Genomic DNA, 8,963 nt, shown 5'->3' on the forward strand with positions numbered 1-8,963 from the left:
TCCACTTTATTGCGTGCTCATTTTCTCCTTTTAGTGGCCCATACGTATATAATTAGGAAACATGCATTAAGTCAGTGGTCCTCAACCTTTTTTGCGCCACGGACCGGTTTATGCCCGACAATATTTTCATAAGGTGTCGCGGATAAATACAACAAAATAAAACTAGTACCGGTACCGGAAAAAAAGAAGATTTATTTATGACACACTTGAAAAGACCCAGGGACACCGAGTTAACGATAAAAACAATAACAAAATAACTCTGAATACCGATAAAAACCCTGAAAACCATACATTTCACAACTGAGCCTCAACTCTCGCGGACCGGCACCTTTCCGAGGCCCGGGGGTTGGGGACCGCTGCATTAAGTGCACTAATTTCTCACACTTATCAGTGGCTCATGGTTGCTTAAGGCCTATGTCTGTACTTGACCACAGAGGCAGAGCATCATTCAACCTGCCAGCTGCCTATCTTGGGAGCTTTTCAAGGATGACAGACTCCACTTTCTCTGCAGCAAGACAGCTCATAACTTTTTTACAGTGTCTCCCTGTCCTCAGACTTCTATATATTCTTCTGTAATAGATAACTATACACTATCATTGCAATCTACACTACAGCTCAAACGTTTGAAGTCAGTTTTCACCTGGTTTATAACCATGTGATCTGTCCACACAGCAGTGATGGTTACTAAAAATGGGCCCATGTATAAGTGTGTAGACATTTCCTAATGCATCATGGGTGATTTAACATAAATGATTCATTAAACACACATCTGTGAAAACATTTCTGATAAACTTTGCCTAATTTTATGTTATAGCAAATATAATTTTAAAATTAAGACAAGAATGTTTGAATCTGACCACAAACTTTTGAGCAGTAGTGTGTGTTGTATGCATGTGTCTGTCTGTATCTGATCAGGATTTTGTCATCAGTTTCAACAAAACGCTCATTTTTTAGCTGTGTCTGTCATCAAAAATTGAGTTGGAGTGTTTTAACTCTGATGGCAATCTCTCCCTAACAAGTCCACTTTATTGCGTGCTCATTTTCTCCTATTAGTGGCTCATAGGAGTCTAACTAATGAACTGTATGCATGTTTCCTAATCTGTCACACTTATCAGTGGCTCATGGTTGCTTAAGGCCTATGTCTGTACTTGACCACAGAGGCAGAGCATCATTCAACCTGCCAGCTGCCTATCTTGGGAGCTTTTCAAGGATGACAGACTCCACTTTCTCTGCAGCAAGACAGCTCATAACTTTTTTACAGTGTCTCCCTGTCCTCAGACTTCTATATATTCTTCTGTAATAGATAACTATACACTATCATTGCAATCTACACTACAGCTCAAACGTTTGAAGTCAATTTTCACCTGGTTTATAACCATGTGATCGGTCCACACAGGAGTGATGGCTACTAAAAATGGGCCCATGTATAAGTGTGTAGACATTTCCTAATGCATCATGGGTGATTTAACATAAATGATTCATTAAACACACATCTGTGAAAACATTTCTGATAAACTTTGCCTAATTTTATGTTATAGCAAATATAATTTTAAAATTAAGACAAGAATGTTTGAATCTGACCACAAACTTTTGAGCAGTAGTGTGTGTTGTATGCATGTGTCTGTCTGTATCTGATCAGGATTTTGTCATCAGTGTCAACAAAACGCTCATTTTTTAGCTGTTTCTGTCATCAAAATTGAGTTGGAGTGTTTTAACTCTGATGGCAATCTCTCCCTAACAAGTCCACTTTATTGCGTGCTCATTTTCTCCTATTAGTGGTTCATAGGAGTCTAACTAATGAACTGTATGCATGTTTCCTAATCTGCCACACTTATCAGTGGCTCATGGTTGCTTAAGGCCTATGTCTGTACTTGACCACAGAGGCAGAGCATCATTCAACCTCAATTCAAATATTATTCCTTAAAACTTGCATAGATCACCAATTATGAATGACGATTGATTAAATATTAACTGGTGTATGGATTGCAACAATAATAGCGAGTGTGTAGATTATATTACCTTTCCTCAGTTTATCACATTAAATCTCAGCTTACTAGTGACCCAGCATTTTTCTAAGTACAGAAGTGCTAAACAACATCATTTTTTCAAGTAATATAAAAATCATCTTTATATATTACCTTTTTAAACATCCCATTTTTCTTTCTAATGTCATTAAAACAATTTTGCACATTTGAATAACAGTAGTCAGACCTCCAGATCTTTTAAGCTTTCAGTTTTTTTCTCAGTGTCACACATGGATTAGTTTTCGTCTCTTTCAATAAGAAAGTCAAATCTTCAAACCCTAAAGCAATCTTTGTTTCTTTCAATCATTCCAATATTTTTCATCTTCTGTTATATAATTGCAGTTAACCAGGGCTAGCTACTCTGATCTACAGGAATTTTGGGGGTGTGGATACCCATTTTCTTTTTTTCATAGGTGCGGAGCCTTTTTCTACAAAATTACGAATAAACTGCATTTTTTAAAATTACCTTTAACATAAATGTAGACTGACAAGTAACTCAACCGATCACACAGTGATCAGTAGAGAAGAAAGAAAATAACCCATTTCAAAATTTCTAGTTCAGATCAAACTTATTGTTCTGATTAAGGAAACAGTAAATCTGGCCACATTATTGTCCCGATCCTCCAATTTTCCCTTTCCAATGTGACTAAATAAAATGCAACTTTTTTTTAAAAATAAAAGCAGTTGCACACCCAGATATTTCTTACAGTAAAAATCCTCCAACAACCTTTCAAAAGAAATTTGTTTGTCTTTCCTCAATTTTGAGACCAACTGAACCCACAAACCTGAAGCTGCAGACCCCAAACTAACCAAATTTAATGTTTCCTTAATCAGCACAGTAATTTTTAAGTCTTTATGTGTTATGTTTACTCACAGTTTTGATGCTTGCTTCTTCGACTTGACCCACGATTAGCTCTGCACCATCGCTCTGCTGTTTCCTCTCTCCTCATGCTTCTCCTTCGTGCGTCCTGTCCTCAAATATAATCCAACCTGCCTCCTTGTTTCCTCCTTGACTTGTATTCGCAAAATTTCCAGTTAAATTAAGAGTAATCCAGAAAAGTTTTCCTGCTTCAAAAGCTCTTCCAGTTGCCTGTCTTCTTGTCCTCCTTCAAATGTGCATTTTATGAATTTGTATTTATTTGACTTCATATTGCCATGACAACATAACACAGAGCATCATGGTAAATTAAAGCAGGTGGTTCTGTCCGCTACAGAAATGCTGATAAACGCAATTTATTTGAGTTGTCTTAACTTAGAAAAACTAAGTAAGATGGAAGTTTTTCTTCTCAGTGTGGAAGGATGAAAGATGTGTTTTGAAAATGCCACGTCACTACCGTCCTCCTCCCTAGCACGGATCAGTCCGCATGTTCATGGTGCCAGCATTTTTTATGGAATATGTTGAGCAAACCTAGAAAAGCGTCAGCTCAAGGGATTATTGTTGTCATTGCTGTGGATCTTTACCTGATACACTGACTTGGTGAGTAAATGTTTACTCTTATTCAAACTGATTTTGTGGCTTCTCTTAGTTTAGCACCAGGTTTATAATCGTGCTAGCTAGTTAGTGTTAGCCTAGCGTTGCTGCTGCGGCTGGGCTCATGTTACTTAAAAATTAACACCACAGCCTTAAAAACCTTATATAAAAATATGTCTGTGAAATTTTCTGTTGATTGTTTGAAATAAAAAAGTGAGATAAGAGCCCAGACAAAATTCTTCGGGGGGGGTGAAAACAATAAGCCAAGAGTTAGCTGTGCTCGCGGACTCTTATCAAGCCTTGACCTCCCGGTCAGCTGGGTAACAGAGCTCTCCGAAAACGTGGAAGCACTTTTGCAAATATGTGATATTTTGATAAATTAAGTAGATATTTGAGCATTACACAGCTACATTCTCCACTGAAAATATCTTAAAAGGTTATTTTGTGACCCAGAAAGGGTAATCTAGGGGAAAGGAGGATCGCATATGTCGGCCATGGTTGTCGGAGCCTGTGCGTACTTGTAAGCTCGCCAATGGCGGAGGAGCGCGGCTTATTGCTTTTTCTGGGTCACAAAATCAACTTTTAAGATATTTTCAGGCGAGAATGTAGCTGTCGAAAGTTCAAATATCTGCTCGATTTATCAAGACATCACATATTTGCAAAAATGCCCCGACGTTTTCTGAGATGTCCATTTTTTTCATGCTTTGTGGCACCTTGAACATCTGTGGCATCTATTAATGTCAAATCTAGCCTTTATTTAACAACATAAGCAAACTCTATGTTACAATGATTGCACAGCCATTAAGGATCAAATCGGTTTCTGAAAAATGTTCTGTTTTTTCTCCCTCTGCTTGCTTCTTACTGTCTTTGAGGCTCGGGACCAGCACTCCTGCTGTTGGACAGAAAGACATCAACTCAGTGGTAAGTATTTTGGTTTTCCAATATATTAGCAACTGTCAGTGACATTTATATTAATCAGGCTGAACTTTAGATCAGCCTGTTTTACTTATTGTTTTATTTGTTTTTTGGTTTGGGGAAGTTGTTTCTTTACTGATCTTTTCCTGTCTTCTGTTATTAGACTTGAGATATGACTGCACTAGGCTGTTGCTGGTGACTCCAGTTAATTCTACAAGACATGCTGTGTAAGTAAACAAACAACAACAGTTTGGTCTGCATTTCTTGAAAGATCACATCCCCCAAACTTAGTTTAGAGGGTCTACACTGAATATAGTGAAGTCTGCAAATTTTCTAACAGCAAAATTTGTTTTGTGCCCAAATCATTTTGCACATCATTAGAATGAAAGTTATTGGCCATGTTTGCATAGCCCTTTTTAAAATGATGCTTTCATGACATTATTGTGTGTCGGGTGGGGGTCAGGGCTATCCAGACTGACAATTGGGACATTGAATGTCACCTCTCCGGTGGGGAAGGAGCCTGAGATTGTCCAAATTGGAGTCTGTTTTATACCAAATGCAGAAAAAAAATTTTTAAGAAAGCAATTAAGTTCATGTTCCAAAAAATATGATTGTTTGCTTGCAGGACACCAGGAGAGATGAGTCCTCCGTCACAGATGGTGTGGTCAGTGAAGATGGTCGCCTGCAGGTTCAAGCTCACTGCATCTCCAACCCACATCCACTGCCACTGTACTTAAGGGAAGTTAAAGACTTTCTTCTGCACCTACATTTGGATCACCTCGATCCATGATAGTCATTCAGGCAGTAATGCCTGGACTGGAAACAAGCCATCCTTAAAACATTACAACATTCCAGCTCATGTGTTGGAATGCAAAACAAATGTGTTGTTTAAATTAGAGACTGCACTTGTGACAGAACAACAAATATTTTATTTTGATTATATAAGTAATGTAAGTACAAAACAAACTTGTGGTAGGCCTAAACTTATTTTCAGAATAATTACATCTGCGACTTTGTTTCATTGTAAGATTATAACAGTGATGGCAATATAATTGTTTGTTGTTCAGCAGAACAGTGTCCAGTATGTTGGCTGTTATACTTTGTTGTGTTTGAAAATAAAAGTTGGTCTGATTTTAACATCATGACAAAAAGTGTTGTTAATTATTTTTAATCATATTCAGGTTACCACAAATTGTTTTTTCATTTAGTTGAACTTGAAATGTTTGTCAGTAAGTAAACAATTAGCACTGTACAGTCAGAAATATCAAGTTATTCTTAATACTGCAGACTTGCACTGTATAAGTTGTCCTAACAGGCATCTTAAGTAAGCTTTACTTAGTTTTTTTGAGGCAATGAGTTTCCTTAATTTTTTTGAGTTCTGGGAACTAACAAGGCTGTACAGTGTACTCAAAATGAGTAAGTTGCCCTAACTTGGTCAACTTACGTAAACTTGATCCAATTTTCTTGAGTTCTGGGAACAAATGAGCTTGTACAGAGTACTCAAAATAAATAAGTTGTCCTAATTTAGTCATTTTTAGCTAAGCTTTACTCAATTTTTTTGAGGCAACGAGTTTCCTCAATTATTTTGAGTTCTAACTAATTAGATTTTACAGTGTGTAAGAGCAGGAATTTAACTACAAACTCTCATAGTTCCCGTCAGTATCATTCATTCTGCTCTGCCTCAATGGTCACAGTGGCTAGTTTAAGTACGTTTGCACCATAGAAATCCACTGATGTTCAGTGAGTCCCTTTGATACATATTTAGACCTTCATAATTTTCAGGGTGCATGAGTGTTATATCTCCATCTCATCCTAAACATTTTACCAACATGTAAAAGGCATACGTCCACAAGATTTTGATTTTTTTAATTGAAACTTGTTTGGGTTTGGGTGACTACTTGGATTAGGGGAGTATTATTTAGAGCAATGTTTGTCACTTTGGTTAATTGCTAAACTCAGGCCGTTTTTGTTCAGTCTTTTTCTAACTGAACTTTCACATTTAACATGCTAACTGAAGCCTGTAGAGTCTGAGCTGTAGCTCTTTTATTTTCTGTATTGTACAGTCTGACTTAGGGGTGGATTTGCTGGGATTGGTGACTGCGTTGCATGTTTTGAATAATCTTCTTCAGAGTAGACTTTTGGTGTAAGCTGATAGTGAATGAAGAAAACTATAAAAAGCTGCTGTGGTTTAAATTTTCCAAGAGAGGTAATGCACATAATGCAGAGACGAGCGCACGGGGGATATCCAAATTCTAGGAAGGCAGCCTGCTGCTGTACACAGGCGGATTCTTCTCAGTCAGAGTTCTTAACAACTTGACTGTTTTCTCAAACCACACAGAGTGCTGTTTCCATTCTGGGAAGTCTACTCATTGGTGTAGGTAGCTCTTCAAATTATAAGTAGCTATATATGAGCAGCTATATTAGCTTTGACTTATCATATGTTAAATATTATACTTTCCTGGTTTAAAATTTATGATGGCTCAAAATTCAAACCTTACAAATTAAAACCCTGAATCATCACCACCTGTGTGAACTACAAGGGTGCCATCATTTTTCTTTTCAATCCATTAAGTACCACATTTTACACACTGAGCAAGAAAGGAAGTGAGCTCTTCATGGTGACCCCAGAAATGTTAATGTATCACTTTCTAGCATACTACTGACACTGCTCGACATCTTCTTTTCTTTTTTTTGCGTGTCCCGTTTGGTTCTTTTGCCATCAGAATTATTGTGTAAAGACAAAGAAAGATGCCCAACAGATTTACTTTACCAAATGGACCATCCCAGCCTTGCCTTAATGATCTATTTGATTCACCTTTGCTTTTATTGTTTATTTTGTTTTATTTTCACTTGCTAAACATGGGACAGATTTGACTGCGGGAAAGAAAATGGAGAAAGAAAGAGGGAAAGAAAAACAGCGGGGAAGAGGAACGTGATAAAGGACAAAAAAGAAAAACAAACAGACAAAAAAATACATATATCAATCACCTGGATCACCTGTCAGGAAAGAAAAAAGAGAAAACGAGCAAAAAAAAAGAGCAATATAATAAATAACATCATCGCGATGATCTATGTGAATATAACAGTAAATACTAAATATTGAATATTATTGTGCAGCACGTAAGATCGACAGCGCACAGTGTGCTTTGAGGTAGGAGCCAGAGTGACAGGGGGGGGTGTCACTGCTCGACATCTCACAGTACAGTATAAGAGTCCCGCCACAAGGAGACACTAAAGGCTTTCAAACCAACAGTTTCTGCTTCCAAAGTGGCGCCAGCCGTCACCACCGATCATCATACTTATGTAACATAGACTGTGGATGCATGTTTAAGTTGATACATCACTTAAAGCCACCACTGTTCAGGCATCACATCTGTCCATTAGGTTTCCCTTTCATACTCAACATTTTTATCCCTGGGTACTAACTTTTTTGTTTTTGCTGACTGTTTATTTATTTGTTTGTTTGTCTAAATAGGCAGTAGCCAACATGATTTATAAAGGGATTATAAAATCTAAGAAATTACTGCATTATTTTACTCTTATTAAACTCACTTTCCTAAAAACTGATTGCAGCTTCTACTTTGTGATGTCAATGTTATGTCTCTAAATTATTTCATATCATTCATGGGAGATATGCTTGACAAATGATAAGTTAACAAGTCACTGCTACCAGCTTAATCAATTCATTGGGGCGACCTGCGTGTTGTGCTGCATTGTCTGATTTGGTCATAGTGTGTAAACACCTCTAGAGGCCACTGTTGTATAGCTGCTGCAAACTGAACGTGCCCGTACCAGAGGTTATACTTAAAATGGCAGCTGCCAGGAAGTCTCTTTGGACATTTGTGTTCGCCCTTTATGAAATAGATATGTTGTATTACAAGGTACTAATGCACCCTTGCATTGGTAAAATAAATTCTACTAGAATAGCTGATACTCCCTTACAGAAGATTTATTTTGACCTTTCTAAAGCCTTCTTTAAAATTTAGAAAATAAAATGAAAACAGGCATATCAAAAAAAGCCTACTAGAAATACTTCTCTGCATTACATCCTAACACTTGGCTAAATCCTAATATGTAATTCTGGTTTAATAGTTTATTTCACTAAATGTGATTATGCACTAAAAAAGAACATGTTGGGTTTACTTAATTCAATAGTGGACACTGGTTGCACACTGATGTTTTGCTTTGGCAGGAGCTTAAACAACTGAGGTGAAGTTATTCATATTCAATAAACCTGTGCAATTTGTTTTTGATAAAATATGATTGAAACAAAATATCCAATTTGAGCTCCTGGATATTTTAATTCTTCACAAATTTCACACTTTATTCCAACACTATTCAGTGACTTTTACCCAAATACTATTTGGTCACTGAAATACTATGTTATCTTCAAATGACATGTTGGTATTATATTCTAAATACACAATTTTCCAGTGAAGGCCTTATAACAGATTGTATTGTTCTCTTCCAAGATGGTTGCCAGCATCCACTAGTAACCTTTCAAAACAAAAACAGTAATTTCACTATAGTGACAGTAGGTGAATCAGCGGTCT

The 8,963-nt window shown here is 37.0% G+C and overlaps 1 long non-coding RNA gene across 1 annotated transcript; it reads left to right on the plus strand.

The window, feature by feature from the left end:
• Positions 1-3,302: 3,302 nt before the first annotated feature.
• Positions 3,303-5,542, plus strand: LOC146571382 (uncharacterized). The gene is made up of 4 exons (XR_014893239.1): positions 3,303-3,501; positions 4,368-4,416; positions 4,574-4,637; positions 5,036-5,542. It is a non-coding gene; the product is annotated as an uncharacterized LOC146571382 (long non-coding RNA).
• The last annotated feature ends 3,421 nt before the right edge of the window (positions 5,543-8,963 follow it).

The sequence above is a fragment of the Mchenga conophoros genome, linkage group LG7 (assembly GCF_057382185.1).
Source record: "Mchenga conophoros isolate Kocher_MC1m ecotype Shallow Benthic linkage group LG7, M_conophoros_male_GT1.1, whole genome shotgun sequence".
Lineage (NCBI taxonomy): Eukaryota > Metazoa > Chordata > Actinopteri > Cichliformes > Cichlidae > Mchenga > Mchenga conophoros.